This window comes from Bos indicus, chromosome 8 (genome assembly GCF_029378745.1).
Source record: "Bos indicus isolate NIAB-ARS_2022 breed Sahiwal x Tharparkar chromosome 8, NIAB-ARS_B.indTharparkar_mat_pri_1.0, whole genome shotgun sequence".
Classification (NCBI taxonomy): Eukaryota; Metazoa; Chordata; class Mammalia; order Artiodactyla; family Bovidae; genus Bos; species Bos indicus.
Window position 1 is genome coordinate 91,322,820 of NC_091767.1, and position 23,595 is coordinate 91,346,414.

Below are 23,595 nucleotides of genomic sequence, written 5' to 3' on the forward strand. Positions count from 1 at the left end.
ACATGCTCTTTCATACCAGCTTTCACATAAATAAATGTTCTATCCTCACATAAGTAACTATTCTCTCTCCAGAAGCAAACAGATGAAAACAACAAATAGAAAATATAAAACAGCTTTCTTCTTTATATTGAGAGCCTGTCGGAATTCTTTAGAAATTATAAAATGACATATGAAATCAACCTTGGTAATATTATAAATTGCTTATTAGGCAAAGCATAAAGTTAAGATAATAAATTAAAGATTGTGCCCTTCCTTGATTAGAACTACACAAATGCTAAGTTAAAATCCTGCAACCTTAGATCAAAATATACATGACCCCAAACCATGAATTCACCTCTTTTATGTTCATTAGTCTTTAGGCTGTAGTATATTTGAAGTTCATTGAATTTATTTTTGGTGTAATTATGAAATGATCTCTTTCCCTTAGATAACTCTGTTATCCAATGCTGAGTCATGTTGTATATTTTCTAAAATGGAATGGTATGTAAGACAGTTAGGAGCAACAGAGGAGGCGGCTAGCAGGACAAGATCCAATAATGTCATAGTTCTCCAGCATGCAAGACCTCACAGTGAGGAGAGGCAGTGCGCTGGGAGTCATGCAGAAGCTCTCTGTCACTATTAAAGATACAGTACATGAGACAGTATAATTCATGGAAGTTGTACAGAAGTATTAATACAGGATCTAGAGTTATTTCAAAGAAAAGAATCAACCTGGGTTTTTTTTTTTCTTTTTTTCAAGTTGTTTACACACCTACAGATTAAGAAATTACTGAATTTGGTAATAAACAATTTATATTTGAAGATTAATTAGTTTTGACACACAGAAAAGGGTCTAACAATATGGCAATAGTTAAATTATTTGTCACATCCTTATAGAACGTTATCTAATGTATAAATCATGTTTGTAAAGCATATTTAATAAAACAAAGCAAATGCTCATATGACAAATGGAGAAAAGGCTCTTGTATGGTCTGATCAGAGTTAAATATGTATATAGTTACTTTAAGGGCTTCCCAGGTGGTGTAGTGGTAAAGAATCTGCCTGCCAATGAAGGAGATGTGGGTTTGATCTCTGAGTCAGGAAGATCCCCTGGAGAAGGAAATGGCAACCCACTTCAGTATTCTTGCCTGGAGAATTCCATGGACAGAGGTGCCTGGTAGATTACAGTCCATGGGGTTGCAAACAGTTGGACACAACTGAGCATGCATGCATTCATAGTTATTTTAAATACTGTGGCTCCCTCATGTATATCATATATACACATGTGTACACACACACCCCTGGGAAGAAAATATATCAAGATATTAACAATGGTTGTTCCATATATTTATTTATAGATTGGCTACAGAAACATGCCTCATGTTTGTAAGTTAAAAAACTACATTCAGTGAAGTAAGTCATTAATCTATGTCAATATTTTTTGGTGGGCAGCTTTGCATAATTTTCAGAGTTACTGGGCCCACAAAGTTAAATACCTACAATCATTGCCACAGAGTGACTTACCACCTGCTTTGTGATATTTCTTTGGATATCTCACTGTTGAACAGGCTGTATGGCATATACTTGTGTTCAACTGTTCATTCACACACTGGATAAATTCTAATGTTTTATGCTAGCATAACCTTAATGAGGCATCAATAATATTAGCTAACATTTATTGATTTTTATGTGCTAACTGATGTTTATCTGCATTATCTTGATTAATCCTCATAAAAACCTGATTAATCCTTATAAAAACCTCATAAAAAGGACTCTAGTAATACTTCCTTTTTAAGGATTAATCAACTAGGAGCTCAGTGAAATGTAGCAAGTAATAGTAAGTAATAAAAGTAGTAAGATCACACAGCTAGAAGTAGTAGGGATTGGATTAGAACCTATGTCTGTTTCACTTCAAAGTCCACACAATTACCGACCACATCAGCCTGTCTTCCAGGTCATGGGAACAAATGGAGAGAAGATGTTTATTAGAATAAACTCACTAGTCTTTTAAAATATTCTCCTTAAGCCTTAAGCCTAGGCTGTTCTTACAGTAGCAGATTGCAACCCTATAGCTTGAGCAAGGCAAACTTATCAGCATTCTGTTTATCCAACAGCTATTCATTTTTTAAAGCCTAGATCAAGACTCTGTCTGAAGTCTTTGGCCTTATCGAATTTCACCCTCCTATCCAGGAAGAACAAAAATAAAAATAATTTACTACCTATTCATCTGTGCTGAGACAGCACCTTGTACTTACATAACACATAGGCTAAGTACTTAGCCATATTTCACACTTTTCATACATTTCTCCTTTGATTCTCCCCAAAAACTTATGAGGTATTTCTATTATGGTCCTTTTATAAATAAAGGAACTGAAGATTAGAAAGTTTGTTATTTGCCCAAGACCACAGAGCTAGTAAACTTTGGATGTGGAATACGAACCCAGATAGTCTGATGGAAATGAACAGAGATTGTTCTGTCATTTTTGGGATTGCATCCAAGTACTGCATTTTGGACTCTTTTGTTGACCATGATGGCTACTCCATTTCTTCTAAGGGATTCTTGCCAACAGTAGTAGATATGGTCATCTGAGTTAAATTCACCCATTCCAGTCCATTTTAGTTCACTCATTCCTAAAATGTCGATGGTCATTCTTGCCATCTCCTGTTTGACCACTCCAATTTACCTTGATTCATGGACCTAACATTCCTGTTTCCTATGCAATATTGCTCTTTACAGCATTGGACTTTACTTCCATCACCAGGCACATCCACACCTGGGTGTTGTTTTTACTTTGGCTCCGTCTCTTCATTCTTTCTGAAGTTATTTCTCCACTGATCTCCAGTAGCATATTGGGCACCTACCGACCTGGGGAGTTCATCTTTCAGTGTCCTATCTTTTTGCCTTTTCATACTGTTTATGGGGTTCTCAAGGCAAGAATACTGATGTGCTTTGCCATTTCCTTCTCCAGTGGAACACATTTTGTCAGAACTCTCCCCCATGACCCGTCTGTCTTGGTGGAACTAGATGGCATGGCTCATAGTTCAACTGAGTTAGACAAGGCTGTGGTCCATGTAATCAGATTGGTTAGTTTTCTGTGATTGTGGTTTTCAGCCTGTCTGCCCTCTGATGAAGGATAAGAGGCTTATGGAAGCTTCCTGGTGGGAGAAACTTACTGAGGGGGAAACTGGGTCTTGTTCTGATGGTGGGGCCATGCTCAGTAAATCTTTAATTCAATTTTCTGTTGATGGGTGGAGCTGTGTTCCCTCTCTGCTATTTACCTGGGGCCAAACTATGGTGGAGGTAATGAAGATAATGGCGACCTTCTTCAAAAGATCCTATGCATGTACTGCTATGCTCACTGCCCCCAACCCTGCAGCAGGCCACCACTGACCCATGTCTCTGCTGGAGACTCCTGGATGCTCAATGGGCAAGTCCCAGTCAGTCTCTTGTGGGGTCACTGCTCATTTCTCCTGGGTCCTAGTGCACACAAGGTTCTGTTTGCGCCTTCCAAGAGTCTATTTCCTAGTCCTCTGTAAGTTCTGGCAGCTCTATGGTGGGGTTAATGGCGACCACCTCCAAGAGGGCTTATGCCATACCCAAGTCTGCTGCACGCAAAGCCCCTGTCCCTGTGGCAGTCCACTGCTGACCCATGCCTCCACAGGAGATGCTCAAACACAGTTCTGTTTCAATCTCTGTGGGGGTCCCTGGATCCTGGTGTGCAAAAGGTTTATTTGAGCCCTCTCAGCGTCTCTGATGGGAATGGGGTTTAATTCTAAAGGCTAATTTGCCCCTCCTACCATCTTGCTGGGGCTTCTCTGTTGTGCTTGGGAGTGGGATATCTCTTCACAGCCACTCCAGGGCCTGCTGGGGTTTCTCTGACCTTGGATGTGGGGTATCTCCTCACAGCCATTCCAGCGAAGTGCAGCCACAGCTCCTGACCTTGGACTTGGGGTATTGCCTCATTCAATATCACAGTAATCCAAGTCTATGCCCCGACCAGTAATGCTGAAGAAGCTGAAGTTGAACAGTTCTATGAAGACCTACAAGACCTTCTAGAACTAACACCAAAAAAATGTCCTTTCATCATAGGGGACTGGAATGCAAAAGTAGGAGGTCGAGAGATACCTGGAGTAACAGGAGAACTTGGCCTTGGAGTACAGAATGAAGCAGGGCAATAGCTAATAGAATTTTGCCAAGAGAATGCACTGGTCGTAGCAAACACCCTCTTGTAGCAACACAAGAGAAGACTCTACACATGGTATCATCAGATGGTCAATACAGAAATCAGACGGATTATATTCTTTGCAGCCAAAGATGGAGAAGCTCTATACAGTCAGTGAAAACAAGACTGGGAGCTGACTGTGGCTCAGATCATGAACTCCTTATTGCCAAGTTCAGACTTAAATTGAAGAAAGTAGGGAAAACCACTAGACCATTCCGGTATGACCCAAATCAAATCCCTTAAGATTATACAGTGGAAGTGAGCAATAGATTCAGGGGATTAGATCTGATAGAATGCCTGATGAATTATGGACAGAGGTTCATGACATTGTACAGGAGACAGGGATCAAGACTATCCCCAAGAAAAAGAAATGCAAAAAGGCAAAATGGCTGTCTAAGGAGGCCTTGCAAATAGCTGTGAAAAGAAGAGAAGTGAAAAGCAAAGGAGAAAGGGAAAGATACACCCATTCGAATGCAGAGTTCCAAAGAATAGCAAGGGGAGATAAGAAAGCCTTCCTCAGTGAACAGTGTAAAGAAACAGAGGAAAAGAATAGAATGGGAAAGTCTAGTGATCTCTTCAAGAAAATTAAAGATACCAAGGGAACATTTCCTGCAAGATGGGCTCAATAAAGGACAGAAATGGTATGGACCTAACAGAAGCAGAAGATATTAAGAATAGGTGGCAAGAATACACAGAAGAACTATACAAAAAAGATCTTCATGACACAGATAACCACGATGGTGTGATCACTCACCTAAAGCCAGACATCCTGGAATGTGAAGTCAAGTGGACCTTAGGAAGCATCAATATGAACAAAGCTGGTGGAGCTGATGGAATTCCAGTCGAGCTATTTCAAATCTTAAAATATGATGCTGTGAAAGTACTGCACTCAATATGCCAGCAAATTTGGAAAACCCAGCAGTGCCCACAGGACTGGAAAAGGTCAGTTTTCATTCCAATTCCTAAGGAAGGCAGTGCCAAAGAATGCTCAAACTATCACACAATTGCACTCATTTCACACACTAGCAAAGTAATGCTCAAAATTTTCCAAGCCAGGCTTCAGCAATATGTGAGCCATGAACTTCCAGTTGTTCAAGCAGTTTTAGAAAAGGCAGAGAAACCAGAGATCAAATTGCCAACATCTGTTGGATTATCGAAAAAGCAAGAGAGTTCCAGAAAAACATCTATTTCTGCTTTACTGACTAGGCCAAAGACTTTGACTGTGTGGATCACAACAAACTGGAAAATTCTCTGAGATTGGAATACCAGACCATCTGACCTGCCTCTTGAGAAATCTGTATGCTGGTCAGGAAGCAACAGTTAGAACTGGATGTGGAACAACAGACAGGTTCCAAATTGGGAAAGGAGTATGTCAAAGCTGTATATTGTTACCCTGCTTATTTAATTTATATGCAGAGTACATCATGAGAAATGCTGGGTTGGAGGAAGCACAAACTGGAATCAAGATTGCTGGGAGAAGTATCAATAACCTCATATATGCAGATGACACCACCCTTATGGCAGAAAGGCAAAACGAACTAAAGAGCCTCTTGACGAAAGTGAAAGAGGATACTGTATTGGTGTTTTTCTTTCTGGCTTACTTCACTCTGTATAATATATATATGAAACGAGTCACCAGTCCTTGTTCGATGCATGATACTGGATGCTTAGGGCTGGTGCACTGGGACGACCCAGAAGGATGGTATGGGGAGGGAGGAGGGAGGAGGGTTCAGGATGGGGAACACGTGTATACCTGTGGCAGATTCATGTTGATATATAGCAAAACCAATAAAATATTGTAAAGTTAAAAAATAAAATTAAAACACACACACACACAAAAGAAAAGCAAAAAAAAAAAAAAAAAAGAAAGAAAAGAAAGTGAAAAAGAAGAGTGAAAAAGTTGGCTTAAAGCTCAACATTCAGAAAACGAAGATCATGGCATCTGGTCCCATCACTTCATGGCAAATAGATGGGGAAACAGTGGAAACAGTGTCAGAGTTTATTTTTTGGGGGCTCCAAAATCACTGCTGATGGTGACTGCAGCCATGAAATTAAAAGACACTTGCTCATGGAAGGAAAGCTATGACCAACCTAGATAGCATATTCAAAAGCAGAGACATTACTTTGCCTACAAAGGTCTGTCTAGTCAAGGTTGTGATTTTTCCAGTGGTCATGTATGGATGTGAGAGTTGGACTATGAAGAAAACTGGGCACCAAAGAATTGATGCTTTTAAACTGTGGTGTTGCAGAAGACTCTTGAGAGTCCCTTGGACTGCAAGGAGATCCAACTAGTCCATCCTAAAGGAAATCAGTCCTGAATATTCATTGGAAGGACTGATGCTGAAGCTGAAACTCTGATACTTTAGCTACCTGATATGAAGAACTGATTCATTTGAAAAGATCCTGATGCTGGGAAAGATTGAAGGAGGGAGGAAAAGGGGCCGACAGAGGATGAGATGGTTGGATGGCATCATCGACTCAATGGGTATGAATTTGAGTAAACTCCCGTAGTTGGTGATGGACAGGGAGGCCTAGAGTGCTGTAGTCCATGGCTTCACAAAGAGTCGGACACGACTGTGTGACTGAACTGAATTGAACTGAGTTTGATGGACACTAGTGAGCTCCGAACACCAAGAACAGATCTTCTGACATTATGTCATGCTGACTCTGGACCTGGTCATTAAAAAACTTGCTACTTACAGGTCAGGCAGTGAGCTAAGGGCTTTGTACATTTCGAATTCTGCAAAATAGATGTCATTTTCATACTTTACAGATTAAGATGCTGAGGTTTGGGTAAACTAATAATCAAATTCTGATAGCTAGTCATTAGCAAGATTCAGCCCTTATTCTTTTCCCTAACATGCAGACCAGGTTTCATTCACGTGCAGACCACAGTTACCTATTACGACACTTGGTACCTGAAGAGGGCTCTAAACATGTGTGTCAAATCAATTTTACCACTATTCTTGTATTCTCTCTTTACCCATTTAACTTGTATTCATCCTTCTATTTTCAGCCATCACTTCCCTAAGTAGCTGACTAGGTCAGAGGCTCCTTTCCTAAGCCCTCATAGTAAACATACTTTTCTTTTGTAGAACTTATCAAAGTTGCACTTTTAAAATTTAACTGTGTAATAGTTTAATGTCTAGCCCTTCATCTTCTCACTGGACTGGAAGCTGTATGTAAAACCTTTAATTAATTGTTGTATTCCAGTGCCTTTCATCATGTAGTTGCTCAATAATATGCTTGATGAATGACTGATGGATTCTTTGAACCCAGAGGGAGATGAGAACTTTCCATCCCACTTAGCACAGATTGGGCTAACAATAGAGCTTACAACTCAGGCTTTTGAAATGAACCCTCCTTTTAAGGTAAAAGGATCTTAGGTAAATAACTAGAATACCTTTGCTTATATAGTCCTTTTTAGAAATAATCTAAATAATAATCTTAAAATAATCCTTTTTAGAAGTCCATTTTCTCACATTATACTGTGCAATATTTTTATGGCCTATGAACTATTTCTAGGCAAACTCTGCACTTCTTTTCTTTGTTGAGTGCATCAATACAGCACTGCTTCCCAAGACACCGAAGGGAGTTGGGAACCAGCAGATCCAGGCTTGGAATTCCAGAGGAGGTTGAGTGAGCCTTGTGTTGTCTCCTTTCCATGTTTTCCTGCTGCCTTTCATTCATGCCTCTTTGTGGCATGGCTCTCATGCATGTGAAGGAAGCAGTTTTGAGAATGGAAATTTCCCTTAATATTAACATAAATAACCAGGGTCTACGGGAGGATGCATCTGTTAGCCTGACTGGGATCTGACTCTAAGCTGGAGAGGTATTACAAACACTGCCATTTCTCCAGTCTAAGCCACCATCATTCCTACCCTCTGCACATTCCCTTTCTTCCCTTCCAATCCAGTCAGAGTAATCTTCCTAAAGCCCCAAACTGGTCATGTCACCCACTTGTTTCACATCTACCAGTGGCTCCTCATTGCTCTGGGATGAAGCTGAAACTCTGGCCTCAGCAAGATCCAGCTCCCACCACCTTCTTTCCACTCTCATCTTCCCACTCTCCCCTGGGCCCCGAAGTTTTAGCCAGTTTTCTCAGTTCTTGCAACATATATCTTTTGCTTGATCAGGTCTCTTGCCCATTGCCCTCACTCTACCTGGGATGCTTCTCTTTTGTGTAGCTAATTCTAAAATGTCACATCCTCAGAGAAGCCTTTGCTGACCCCTAGACTAGATCAGGCCACCTGCAACACCCTCCCATTGTACCCTGCAATTTCATATCACATTAGTAACACCTGGGATTATTTGTTCAATGTCTAATTTTCCTGCCTGCTTTTACATTTCCATGAGTGTTGGGCCTATGCGTGCCTCATTTGTGAAGTCATAAGTCCTCAGCAAATGTTCAGTTCAGTCGCTCAGTCATGTCTGACTCTTTGCGACCCCATGAATTGCAGCACGCTAGGCCTCCCTGTCCATCACCAACTCCCGGAGTTCACTCAGACTCACGTCCATCGAGTCAGTGATGCCATCCAGCCATCTCATCCTCTGTCGGCCCCTTCTCCTCCTGCCCCCAATCCCTCCCAGCATCAGAGTCTTTTCCAATGAGTCAATTCTTCACATGAGGTGGCCAAAGTACTGGAGTTTCAGCTTTAGCATCATTCCTTTCAAAGAAATCCCAGAGCTGATCTCCTTCAGAATGGACTGGTTGCATCTCCTTACAGTCCAAGGGACTCTCAAGAGTCTTCTCCAATACCACAGTTCAAAAGCATCAATTCTTCGGCGCTCAGCCTTCTTCACAGTCCAACTCTCACATACATACATGACCACAGGAAAAACCATAGCCTTGACTAGACGGACCTTTGTTGGCAAAGTAATGTCTCTGCTTTTGAATATGCTATCTAAGTTGGTTATAACGTTAGCTGCTATTATTCTCATCATCATTATCATCAGGAAGCAAATATAGTGCTTGGTATACAGAGCAGATCCCTGGTAAGTATTGGTGTAATAAGTCATCCTTATTAAAACAAAATTCTCTTAGGTTAGACCCATTAAAAATAGACACTTGTGTCCCACTTCATATTGTCTTCCTTTTAAACATTAAATGTTTTCCTTTAATTCTTATCTTAATTCTTTCAAAATAGTATGTTCTTTTTTATCTGTATATGTGAGATTCTAACAACAACAAAAAAAGGATGAGCTATTAGGCAGTCACAGAATAATAGAATCAGAAAAGGGATCTAAGAAGCTATTGATGCAACTGGATAGACTAGCGTAGTCCGCCCTTTGTGTCCATGTGGTGTGTAATTCAAACATCCAGGGATATCAGAAAGCCTGCATCCAGGAGGGAGGATAAAACATACAGAGCTAAAGTAGTTCAGCTGCATTACAACCATCACCAGGAAGCCCCAGAGAGAGAAAAATTTCTTTAAAGTTTCAGCTAAATATTTTACCAGCTCTTCCAATTCTGTTTATATTTGTGTCAGCCTCTTCAGGCCTTGGGGAAATATCTAAGGTTAAACTACCCATTTGTATGTGAATTGTTCAGTATTAATGGAATACTGAACTCTACCCAGAGCACCTGTGTGGAGAATAATCAGACATTTTGAAGAAAGCAAAGTGGCTCAAAACAAAATGGAAGCAAACTCAAGAAACAGTCAAGCTTCTCTGTCTATGGTAGATGTAATGAGCGTGAAAGTGTTAGTCACTTAGCCATGTCTGACTCTTTGCGACCCCATGGACTGTAGCCTGCCAGGCTCCTCTGTCCATGGAATTCTCCAGGCAAGAATACTGCAGTGGGTAGCCAATCCCTTCTCCAGAGGATCTTCGTGACCCAGGGGTTGAACTTGGGTCAGATTCTTTACCGTCTGAGCCACCAGGGAAGCTCTGTAGATGTGATGATTTCGATTAAAAAACAATCTTTTAATGTGGGGTATTTTCACTTGGGGTCTATATTTGTACTTATCTGAGATTGTTACTTAAATGGGTGGAATGTAGTCACTGCTGCTGCTAAGTCGCTTCAGTCGTATCCGACTCTGTGAGACCCCATAGACAGCAGCCCACCAGGCTCCCCCGTCCCTGGGATTCTCCAGGCAAGAACACTGGAGTGGGTTGCCATTTCCTTCTCCAATGTGTGAAAGTGAAAAGTGAAAGTGAAGTCGCTCAGTTGTGTCTGACTCTTCACGACCCCATGGACTGCAGCCTACCAGGCTCCTCCATCCATGGGATTTTCCAGTCAGGAGTACTGGAGTGGGGTGCCATTGCCTTCTCTGAATGTAGTCACTAGGCCTGGTAAAATGTCTTGTGGAGGTGGGTGGAAAAGGCCATTTTTAACTTTACCAATGGAATGGGATATACTAGGTATTGGGACCTTATTCCTCCTCATGCCAGTGTATTACCCACTTAAAACTTGTGGACTCTATAAATGGGGTGGTCTCAGAGTTCAGAGGAGCTTTAAAAGTCATCTGCTGTATCCAGTGATGGCTGAGTCCTTGATAGCAAAGCCATATCTATTACTTGGAGTTTCTTCAAAATTTAGACACTGACTCATTAGGTCTATGTTAGAGTCTATGAATCTACATCTTAACAGGCTTCCTATTGACACTGATACCTTGGTTCATGGATCAAACTTTAAGTAGCAAAACTTTATTTATAACATCACTACTATATTTCTGTTAAGTCTCTGCTTGGATGTCTCCAGTGACAAGGAAATCACTTTTCTTGAAGCATATCTTCTGTATAGGAAGGATGTCTTTGTGTCCCACCCAAAAAATCTATTTGAATACGTAATAATAGTAAAATAACAGCTAATATTTACAAATATTTACTATATGCTAACACAGTTAAATCTAATGATATTGCTGCTTTTATTATTTATTGCTACATATGAGAATTGAGATTCATGGAGATTTCAGCACATTGTCTTAGGCCAGCAGAAAGAGATAAATTAAGATCTGAATCTGACTCTGTCTGACTTGAAGCCCTTAGCCTTTTCTAGCACTACATTCTGCCTTTATAGACTTGTGTTATTGTCCAAGTTTTGGTGATGACTTTAAATAATACAAACCTGTCTGTGCTACAAATTCAAAATCATTTTGGTTGTTATAGATGTGACTGTATGATTCATATTGCAAACTAGGACATTTCTTTAAAAGAGGACACTATTGATTATTACAGAGACAGCAGACACACTGGAATTATCCCCCCAAAAACAGGGATGTGTGTTCACTGAGTTGTTACTCACTTTCTGAACATTGTTGTTGTTATTTAGTTGCTCAGTTGTGTCTGACTCTTTGTTACCCCATGGATTGCATGAACATTAGAAAATAGAAAAATGAGGCTGAAAATAATGTTACCCAGTGTTTCTGTATTGTGAATTACGGAGTAAATTTTATATCACAGTATTTTTCCATGTTATTCCCATTTTCTTTTTAAAAATTTATTTATTTTTATTGAAGGATAATTGCTTTACAGAATTTTGCTGTTTTCTGTCAAACCTCAACATGAATCAGCCATGGGTATATATATATCCCCTCACTTTTGAAACTCCCTCCTATCTCCCTCCCCATCCCACCTCTCTAGATTGAAACAGAGCCCTTGCTTGAGTTTCCTGAGCCATAGAGCAAATTCCTGTTGGCTATCTATTTTACTTATGGTAATGTAAGTCTCCATGTTACTCTCTCCATACATCTCACCCTCTCTTCCCCTCTCCGCATGTCCATAAGTCCATATTCTCTATGTCTGTTTCTCCATTGTTGCCCTGTAAATAAATTCTTCAGTACCATTTTTCTAGATTCTGTATATATGCATTAGAATATGGTATTTATCTTTCTCTTTCTGACTCACTTCACTCTGTATAATAGGTTCTAGGTTCATCTGCCTCATTAGAACCGACTCAAATGCATTCCTTTTTATGGCTGAGTAATATTACAGAATATTACAGAAGTAAGGTTCTCCTTTATTTGCATTTAAATTTCTTTATTGAAGTATAGTTGATGTATAATATTATATAAATTATATGTGTAAAATATAGTGATTCACAATTTTTACTGCCTTTTTTCTTTTCAGTCTGTAATCTCTAGTCAACAACATTCTTTGACATTACCTTTGATTTACTTGAGCTGTAGCCCAGGTTCGTCTGACAACCTGAGTCATTGCATCAAATCCCTTGTACAGACTAGGGGTTAGCAAACTATGCCCCATGGGCCAAAGCCAGCCTGCCACTTGCTTTTGTAAATCAAGTTTTATTGAAACCCAGCCAGGCTCCATCATTTGTATTGTCTACTGCTTTTGAACTACAAAGGTAAGAGCTGGGACTCTATGGTTTCACAAAGCCTAAAATATTTACTATTAGGCTCAAATACAAAGTGTTTTCTGGTCCCTGATATGGACAATAATTGATCTGACTATTGCTTTGACTCCTCTAGTCTAAAATCCGAACAGTTGCTTAAGTGGTGTCACCTTTGGAGGTGAATAAACAGAGCTGCATGCGTGCTCAGTCGTTTTAGTCATGCCCAGCTCCCCATGGACTATAGCCCACCAGGCTCCTCTGAACATGGTATTCTTCAGGTAGGAATACTGAAGTGGGTTGCTGTGACCTCCTCTAGAGGATCTTTCCAACCCAGGGATCAAACCTGCATCTCTTGTCTCCTACATTGGCAGGTGGGTTCTTTTCTTTACCACTAGTACCACCTGGGAAGCCCGAATAAACAGAGCTAGATTTGGTAAATCTCAGTAGATTTCTTCAGTTCAGTTCAGTCCAGTTGCTCAGTCGCATCCAACTCTTTGTGACCCTATGGACTGCAGCACACCAGCCTTCCTGTCTAACACCAACTCCTGGAGTTTACCCAAACTCATGTCCATTGAGTCAGTGATGCTATCCTACCATTGCAACCTCTGTCGTCCCCTTCTCCTGCCTTCAATCTTTCCCAGAATCAGGGTCTTTTCAAATGAGTCAGCCCTTCACATCAGGTGGCCAAAGTATTGGAGTTTCAGCTGCAGCATCAGCCCTTCCAATGAATATTCAGGACTGATTTCCTTAGGATAGACTGGTTGGATCTCCTTGCAGTGCAAGGACTCTCAAGAGTCTTCTCCAACACCACAGTTCAAAAGCATCAATTCTTCAGTGCTCAGCTTTCTTTATAGTCCAACTCTCACTCATACATGACTACTGGAAAAACCACAGCCTTGACTAGATGGACCTTTGTTGGCAAAATAATGTCTCTGCTTTTTACTATGCTGTCTAGGTTGGTCATAACTTTCCTTCCAAGGAGCAAGCATCTTTTAATTTCATGGCTGCAATGACCATCTGCAGCAATTTTGGAGCCCCCCCAAATAAAGTCAGCCACTGTTTCCACTGTTTTCCCATCTATTTGCCATGAAGTGATGGGACTGGATGACATAATCTTTCTTTTCTGAATTTTTTTTTTTTTAAACAGTAAAATGTTTATTTTCTTAGAAAAAAAAGTGGGCAAGAGGGATTCAAAATGATTGTGATCACACTTCCGTCTGCATCTGAGCAAAACTGATGTTGCAAGCTTGATCTTTGATTAAGAGACCCAGGAAATGAAACCACCTGCTGCTCGCTCCTGTGTCACTTCCAGGAGTCATGTCACGACATGCTTTGAATTGATAATAGCATCTCTACTTCTTCTTAGCAGAGAAACTAGGCTTGCCATAGCAACCATCCCATCTCCAAAGCACAACACTGCCAGTGAGAAGCAAGGCTCTGGACTGCTGGGGGAGGCAGGGAAGAGGGAGGGGGAAGGAGGCGCTTGTCTTAGAAGCGGAACCAGTCTAGAACAGAAGTTGGATATCTGAGTTCACCACTACCTCATCTTTTAGAAAATAGGTTGGAGAGCATCTGTAAAACCAACAGTATCTTTAAGGTGAAATTGCAGAAGTTTGCTGTAGACCTGGACACTGAGAGAAGTGAAAAGTTGCAACAAGTTTTAACTAGCAGCAACAAAGAAAGTTTGATAACAGTTTTTGTTTGTTTTTAGCAATATTCCTTTGCAAGTTCATTAAGAAACACTGTAATTTAATGGGGCATACGATATGGAACGATTTTCTTTTGCTATAGTGCTGTTCGCTGAAGAGAACCAACCTTTGCAAAGATTTCATCTGGGGTGTAACCTATTTACACAGTAGTAGCTCCCGGTTTGACTGGTAGGATTGGTGCTATGTGATGTCTTCTTCTTCCGAACAATAATCTCGACCCTTTTCAATTTTTTCATCCAGCATTCTGAAGAATTCTTGTTGGCTTTCAGAGATGTGCATGTTTGCTCTGGGTTGATAAACTAATCCTGGGATCTCTTTATTAGTTTTAAGTCTTATATTTGAACTGGCACTTTTTCCCAAGTTTTCTTGGTTCCTGGCTGCTATTTTCTGCTCCTCTTCTGCCCCATTTTTCATGTATTTGACCTCTTCCCCTGGTTAGATCCTATACTCATCGCCAAACACATCTCCGTTCTGGTAGTTCTTCCCTTTCTGGGCTTCCTCTTCCTATTGAACAGTGGCAACATGCTTGGCGGAGGCACAGCCCATAGTCTCATTCGATCAGCTTCCGCCGGGCTGAACTGCAAATCATCTCTACAGGCACGGGGACATGTTGTTTTTCTTTAGACGCAGGGAAAATCCACCTTCTTGCTGAGTCGGTCAAGATGGGTGCACCTTGGGCGCTCGCGGCGGGGCTGAAGGTGGCAAGACTCCCGCCCCCCGTCTCGGTCCTCCTCCTCGCAGGTTTTCTTCCTCCCTCCTCCTTGTCTTCCTCCTCCTCCCCACGGTGAGTCCCGGTCTCCCCCACCTCCCGAGGCCGGGGGTAAGAGCCCCGAAGCCCCCGAAGCCCGGCCCGGGTGCGTGCGTGCTGGAGGCGGCGGCGCGCGGCCAGCTCTCTCCAGTAACTGAGCGCGGCGCACGGCTCCCAACTAAAGTGTCTGAATGTTGAGTTTTAAGCCAACTTTTTCACTCTCTCACTTTCATCAAGAGGCTCTTCAGTTCTTCTTCACTTTTTGCCATAGGGCCGGTGTCATCTGCTTATCTGAGGTTATTGATATTTCTCCCGGCAATCTTGATTCCAGCTTGTGCTTCCTCCAGTCCAGCGTTTCTCATGATGTACTCTGCATATAAGTTAAATAAGTAGGGTGACAATATACAGGCTTGATGTACTCCTTTTCCTATTTGGAACCAGTCTGTTGTTCCATGTCCAGTTCTAACTCTTCTAACTTCCTGACCTGCATACAATTTCTCAAGAGACAGGTCAGGTGGTCTGGTATTCCCATCTCTTTCAGAATTTCCCACAGTTTGTGGTGATCCACACAGTCAAAGACTTTGGCATAGTCAATAAAGCAGAAATAGATATTTTTCTGGAACTCTCTTGCTTTTTCAGTGATCCAGCGGATGTTGGCAATTTGATCTCTGGTTCCTCTGCCTTTTCTAGAACCAGCTTGAACATCAGGAAGTTCACGGTTCATGTATTGCTGAAGCCTGGCTTGGAGAATTTTGAGCATTACCTTGCTAGCATGTGAGATGAGTGCAATTATGTGGTAGTTTGAGCATTCTTTGGCACTGCTTTTCTTTGGGATTGGAATGAAAACTGACCTTTTCCAGTCCTGTGGCCACTGCTGAGTTTTCCAAATTTGCTGGCATATTGAGTGCAGCACTTTCACAGCATCATTTTTTAGCATTTGAAATAGTTCAACTAGAATTCCATCACATTCACTAGCTTTACCACTTGACTTCACATTCCAGGGTGTTTGGCTCTAGGTGAGTGATCACACCATCATGATTATCTGGGTCATGAAGATCTTTTTTGTATAGATCTTCATGTATCTTGTCATGTATATCTTTTTCTTCTGTGTATTCTTGCCACCTCTTCTTAATATCTCTGTTTCTGTTAGGTCCATACCATTTCTGTCCTTTATTGAGCCCATCTTTGCATGAAATGTTCCCTTGGTATCTCTAATTTTCTTGAAGAGATCTTTAGTGTTTCCCAGTCTATTGTTTTCCTCTGTTTCTTTGCACTGATCACTGAGGAAGGCTTTCTTATCTCTCCTTGCTATTCTTTGGAACTCTGCATTCAAATGGGCATATCTTTCCTTGTCTCCTTTGCTTTTCGCTTCTTTTCTTTTCATAGCTATTTGTAAGTTCTCCTCAGACAGCCATTTTGCTTTTATGCATTTCTTTTTCTTGGGGATGGTATTGATCCCTGTCTCCTATACAGTGTCATGAACCTCCATCCATAGTTCATCAGGCACTCTGTCTATCAGATCTAGTCCCTTAAATCTATTTCTCATTTCCTCTGTATAATCATAAGGGATTTGATTCAGGTCATACTTGTATGGTCTAGTGGTTTTCCCTATTTTCTTCAATTTCAGTCTGAATTTGGCAATAAGGAGTTCATAATTTGAGCCACAGTCAGCTCCTGGTCTTGTTTTTGCTGACTGAATAGAGCTTCTCCATCTTTGGCTGTAAAGAATATAATCAATTTGATTTCTGTGTTGGTCATCTGGTGATGTCCATGTATAGAGTCTTCTCTTGTGTTGTTGGAAAAGGGTGTTTGCTATGACCAGTGCGTTCTCTTGGCAAAACTCTATTAGCCTTTACCCTGCTTCATTCTGTACTCCAAGCCCAAATTTGCCTGTTACTGCAGGTCTTTCTTGACTTCCTACTTTTGCATTCTAGTCCCTTATAATGAAAAGGACACCATCTTTTTTGGGTGTTAGTTCTAAAAGATCTTGTAGGTCTTCATAGAACCATTCAGCTTCAGCTTCTTCAGCGTTACTGGTCAGGACATAGACTTGGATTACTGCTTCTTGGCGCTGCCTAAATTTAGGCCTTAGCAATGATGATACATCTCATTTTTAGCTGCATGGAATATTAACACCCAGCAGGAGGTCCAGACTATTAAAGTCCTTTGTTTCTTTCTAGGACCAGTGGCAGGAAGGCTCTGGTCATGCAATTTCAAATAGAAGCATTTGTATGATGTTGGACTAATTTTGAATTTAATCTTAAATCCTAGTGGCAGGTGCTATTGGAGCAGCCTCCACAGGCCCAAAGTTATGACAACTGGCCAGTGACACACATATTCACTTAAGCTAAGTTATTTCTTCATTTCATCCTCTTATTTGCCATTTCCTCCACTTCTCATCCTTTTGATGCAGATTTTGTATATCTGCCATCTTATCAAAGCTGGAGTTAATCATTATTTCTATGTTGTTTCTTCCATTTTAATAATGGTAATAGCTAACCCTTACTGGATGTCTTCTTTATTCCAGGCACTGTGCCAAGATCTTAAATTAATCCTCATAGCATCTTTTTGTGGTACATATAATCATTATCCCCATTTCAAAGATGGGATGAGGTGTAGGAATTGAATCTGGAAGTGGTTATGCAACTTGCCCAAGGCTGCATAACCATAAAGTGGCAAATCAAGGAGGTGGATCCAGAAACCTGAGAACCTGTACTATTAATCTTTCATTTATCCTGCCTTCAGGAAAGATTCTTCTTCTGTAAACTATAGCTAACATAGACATTTCTCATGCCTAATGGTCAATTTAATCCAAACAACTAGTGCTGGTTTAAAAAAGAAGACAAAAAGCCCATTCCCTCTGGGTTTTTAAACAATGTGTTTATCACAATTATAGCAAAGCAGCAAAAACAGCAACATTTGAACTGTGCTATTTAAAAAACTCATTCATGCACATTATTCTATTCACAAGGCACGAGCAGTCTGATGGTTTCTGTGTTCTATTCATACAAGGTTAAAAGAAGCTAGATGGATAACAGAGTACCTAAAACAAGCACATTCATCCTTGAACCCCTGGGGGTCAAACCCATGTGTTTAAAACCTAGCAGTCTTGGGAGTGGCTGTAGGAGAACTGAGCCCTCCCTGCTTGGTTCTCCCTGGCCAGCATCACTACAACTTCATACACATATTTGCTGTCACACTGGCCATCTATTTGCTTCTTTTCTTCACTCAGGTTACAAGTGGGGATGAGGGACTGACACTGAAGAGACATGTCAAAGTCAGGGAGGCTATAAAAATAAGGAGTCCAAGAGGACTTTCCTGGTGGTCCAGTGGTTAAAAATTTGTCTTCCAATGCAGGGGATGTGGGTTCAGTCCTTGTTCGGGGAACTTAGTTGCCCACATACTGGGGACAAGTAAGCCCGTGCACTGCAATGAAAGATCCTGAGTGTCATAATGAAGACCTGATGCAACCAAATAGATAAATAAATATTTAAGAAATGTGTCCAGGCTACAGGAAAGAGCATCTGGAGGAGACGCCAGAGATCATTTTGTCTAATCATATGTATGTATGTAGCTTGCATTTATTAAGAACTCGCCATGTGCCAAGCATGTGCTAGAACCTTAAGTGGATTGTATATTTTAAGCCTTATAGCAACCCTCAGTTCAGTTCAGTTCAGTTCATTTGCTCAGTCATGTCCGACTCTTTGCGACCCCATGAATCGCAGCATGCCAGGCCTCCCTGTCCATCACCAACTCCCAGAGTTCACCCAGACTCACGTCCATCAAGTCAGTGATGCCATCCAGCCATCTCATCCTCTGTTGTCCCCTTCTCCTCCTGCCCTAAATCCCTCCCAGCATCAGGGTCTTTTCCAAGGAGTCAGCTCTTCGCATAAGGTGGCCAAAGCACTACAAGGTATTTATTTTCATCTCCAACTTTCACACAAGAAATAAGGTTTATGTTTAAATAACTTGCCCGAGGTGAATCAGCCAATATAGGAAGGCTCTGAACTTAGTCAGACTGCAGAGACTTTGTATGTAAACATTCTGATCTGTATGATAAGGAGAGTTATGCTCTAATGAAAAAGGGGAAGAAAGGTCTTGCTGCAGGTCACAAAAAATAAAGCAAAAGTGAGCTTAAAAACCCTGAATTCAGGCTCAAATACAATCCTGTTGAATGTATAATTCCCTCCTCAAATGACTGGCTGACAAAAATAATTATTCTTTATTTCTACTTTATAGTAAGCTATGCTCAACAATACTTTTCGATCTCCTATTTATGAAACCATGAGTTTACAGTCTTTATGTTCTCTAAAAATTAATTTCCTGAATTTAACTTGCCCAGCAACATCCATGAAATGGCACTGTGGTACTCATTGTTTAGGCCTCTAGAAGTCCTTGGGGTCCCTCTGTCTCATGTATATTCATACAAGGGTAGGGGCTATTACCATGGGTCTTTGTAGTCTAAAGGCTAGAAGCTATAGGATTTCTAGAGGAGGATTATTACTATTCTTCTACAAATGTTCTATCTTCTTTCTTGACTGTTCCCTTTCTTTGATGCAAGTCATTTTATTTTGCTTCTCTGATCCTGGTCTAACGCTTTATTCTGTTCATCTGGAGCAGGCTGTCCTTTTCAGTTCACTGAAACCATTCCAATTGTCTTATTGAAAGTCTCCTTTGAATCCCATTTTATGTTGTGTGATCTTGTGGAGCTAGGGCCAGTTCTCCCTTATATGTCAGACTAATCATTTTGATACTGGTACTATAAAACTACTGGTATTTCCAAGGACAGAGGCATGGGAGAATAACAATCATGATAATGGTGATGATGATGTAGTCACTATGGGCCAGGCATTGTTTAAATGCTTTGGGCAGAGTAACTTTTATAATCATTATGACAATCCTATGAGGTTGATTCTATCATCACCTCAGTTTTACAGGTAAGCAATCTGAGGCACAGAGTAACTAACTTGTTTGAGCTTACAGAGCCAATAAATGAGAGAACTGGGCAGCCTGTGTGGCTCCATTATTTATGCTCTTGACTATCATTATACATAGCACAAAAGTTTTTGGCTTCACCAGCTATTCCCTTAATTGCTATGAGACTCGGTTCCCTTATATGCAAAACTACTAACTAAAAGTTCAGCCATTGTACATGTAGCCCAACAGCTAACTGGGAGAGCTTACCTAGTCCCTAAAAATTTCTTAATACTAGTGGCTATCTATTGTGTTGATTACATGCATGACCCTCCACGCTTGTCATCTCATTTCAGCCTTCCTATATCCTTATGAGGTAGGTTCTGTTAAAAGCTCTAGTTCATGACTGGGGGAAATGAAGCTCAGAGACTTGAGATAACTTCCTCCAGGCTCTTCAGCCCATGCTGTTGCTATACCCACCTATCAGTTGACTCTAGAACCCAACTGCAGGTAAAATATTGTCTTAATGGGATTTTCAGAGATAATTATGATCACAATACAGTTACTTTACAATGATAATTCCTCTAAAGATATAATTTCACTGTAAGTGACAGAACTGAAGTTTGAACCAGGTCAGCTGAGGCCAGAACCAACATCTTTTATGGAAATGGGAGGACTCCTTTTACCTCATGGCATCAGAACAACATTGTCTTTTTGTTTATATAATTGACTTGCTATCCAGCCAAACTTCAAGGTGAAAAATGACCTGCAGACTGTGGAACTCAAACTTCTCACTTGAGTCATTGCACGTCACCAGCAGTCCTGTACCCTGCAAACTGTAACAGCCAATAAGGTCCTTGCCGAACCTAAACTCAGCAAGCCTGGGTTGATTAAATGCAAATGAATGAAAACAGCTATAAATTTACCTGCAGTCTAGTGATGTAAGCTTTTTGGCACAGCTCTACCCAAATCCTTAAGGCACAGGGACTTGTTTTAATGCCAGTTTTTATTTAGTAGAATTAAATATTAAAGTAAGCCCAATTTTGCCTTAATTCAGGGTGGGCTGGATGCAAAAGTACAGTAGGAGGTTTAGCCTAAAGGTCAGTAATTCCATAGCACTGAGCCCAGGAAACCAACCTGTTAGAGATCCGCTAAAGTAAAGCATCACAAGCAAAAAGACAGGCAAACTACAGGATAACAGAAAGAAGAGAGATACTTTCCTCTTGTTTTACTTTTCCCTTAGGCTAGCCCTTGATACTTGAGCTGTTTTCTGATAATTTTGTTTGCTATGGTTGAATAGTCAATCTGTCTTTGCTCTAGAGAACTCAGGGAATCAGTGGTTGAGTCATTATACTGGAGGGGCCCTCAAAGAATTCAAGCATCTAGTCCGAATGAATGCATCTGAGAGAAGAAGATGCCTCCTCTACCCACCTCCTCCAGGGCAGCCTGCCTGTACCTTGCTGCCAGCTTTTCCATTTGAGACCATCTTCCAGTTTGGTCTGAGCTGGTATTTGCTTATCTTTCTCTTCTGTTCAGCACATTTGCTCTTGTTAAATGAATCACAAGAGCAGCACACCTAAAGCAGCATTTCTGCTTTGTGAGCCAAGCATCAGAAAGTAGCAGTCAGCTAAGTTAAAGAGGCATTCCCTCTCTCCGTTTTTTTGCAAATTTCAGAAATTTTTCATGCACAATAAAAAAGACATGCAATGATTCACAAAGTTTGCAGTTGAGAAAAATGAGGATCAGCAAGATTAAGCAAGTGGAACTATGTCAAATACACATTCAACAGATTGAACTTGTGTGCTGCCACTGGAATTTAACCTGAATGTAGTTCTAATTCTGCTATCTCAAGTAATTCTCACAAACAAAGTAGGAACGTGAATTGAGGAATTTGCAATTTATATGCAGAAATCCGCTTGATGCAAACTGGAAAACAAGTCTAGGAACTTTCTCTAGTGTCTAGATAGTAGCAGTAAATTCTTTGAAAGTGTGTGATGAATGAATATACCCAGAATGTAAATAAAAAACAAAAGTTTTCTCAGAACCTAAAAATTCATGGTGTTAATTAATCTATACTGAGTTTAAGAAGATAAGTTAAATGTATCTCACCAGTTTAGAAAAGTATTAATAATTATAAGTGGAAGCTACTTGATTAAGATCATCTGTTACATTGGTATACATTAAAAAGTAGTAAAATATTTTTAACAAAAATATTGATTAAAAAATTTGGTCACTTATAAACTCTGAGTTAACCCTACCTCTTTTGAGTTCATATTCTGAAGGACAATTTTCAGATAAGTGGGCTCATCTGCAAATAGACAATTTCTTCCAAGAACTATAGAATATTAGAACTATGTTGATCTTATGTGCTAAGCTGTTTCAGTTGTGTTAGACTCTTTGCCACCCTATGGACTTTAGCTCTCCAGGCTCCTTTCTCCTTGGGATTTGCCAGGCAAGGATACTGGAATGGGCTGCCATGTCCTCCTCCAGGGGATTTTCCCGACCCAGAAATCGAAATCACGTGTGCTCAGTCTTGGCCAACCCTTTGTGACCCTATGGACTGTAGCCCACCAGGCTCTTCTGCCCATGGAATTTTCCAGGCATGAATACTGGAGTGTGTTTTCATTTCTTACTTCAGGGGATCCTCCCGTTCCAGGGATTGAACCTGCATCCCTTGTGTCTCCTGCACTGACAGGTGGATTCTTTACCACTGCATCACCTGGGAAAGCGTGACTATATAGGTAATATTTAAGGATGAAAACTGGACAGAAACAACCTTGAATAGTCAGATCAATTTTTAAGCTATTGAAATTGAAATTATGGAAAAACTTAACTAGTTTCATTTTATGAAAAAATTTCAAAAAAATTCATTTACTTAATGCCAGAATAGTACATGAATCCATTTTCACTGTAAAATACAAACAAAGGTTTTACGGTATAAAACATTAAAGTAGCTCTTTTCCCTTCCTGATTTTACTGTCTCCTCCAGAAGTAGCCATTGCTGATATTTTAGTTGTCATCATGAGTATTCTTGAGCTTACCTCACTCCTCCAGGGGGCTGAATTTGGTATTCAGATGTCCTTTTTTGATTATAACCTGGAAAATGTTCTAACCTTGTTGAGACAACTCTTCTAACGAACATGAACTAGGACTTTAAGCTTAAATATGTAGTTAGCCGGTGTGCAAACCACAAAGTGACACTAATTCGTTAGGTTTCCATAGTAAGTTTTCTTTCTTTCTTTCTTTCTTTTTTTTTTTTTTGTATTTGTCTATTCATTTTCAGCTAAAGAACTTAAAAAAGCCTTTCATACATTTCCTCCCATCAACCCAGGGTGTCAGGACAAAGGAATTGTTGTGTTCTCTATTTACAGACTAGGAAACCAAATTCTGGACAGATTAAGTGGGTGCAGTCTATTGAGTATATTAATGGCTCCAATTCTTCTCCCCTCTAGGATTCACTTCCTTTGCCGTGTGACCCTGAGTGAACCTCCCTTTTTGACTGATTCAGGCAGGTGACTTACTTTGGTCATTAGAATGTTAGCAGACATACGTTAGAACAGTCTTGGAAAAGTGCTTGTACATTTTTGCTCATTCTCTACATGAGAAGGACATGCCTGCTGGACAATGAGGCGTGTGGAGTAGAGCCAGGTCACCCTAGCAAATATTAAAGCCACCCAGATCAGCTAACAGCAGCTGCTTCCTAAATACATAAGTGAGCCCATACTAGGT

General features: G+C 40.6%; 1 protein-coding gene and 1 pseudogene across 1 annotated transcript in view; both read right to left on the reverse strand.

The window, feature by feature from the left end:
• Nucleotides 1–23,595, reverse strand: part of GRIN3A (glutamate ionotropic receptor NMDA type subunit 3A) — a 204,687-nt gene that overhangs the window by 74,187 nt on the left and 106,905 nt on the right. The gene's annotated exons all lie outside the window — the stretch shown is intronic.
• Nucleotides 13,641–14,931, reverse strand: LOC109563307 (uncharacterized protein C1orf21 pseudogene; annotated as a pseudogene).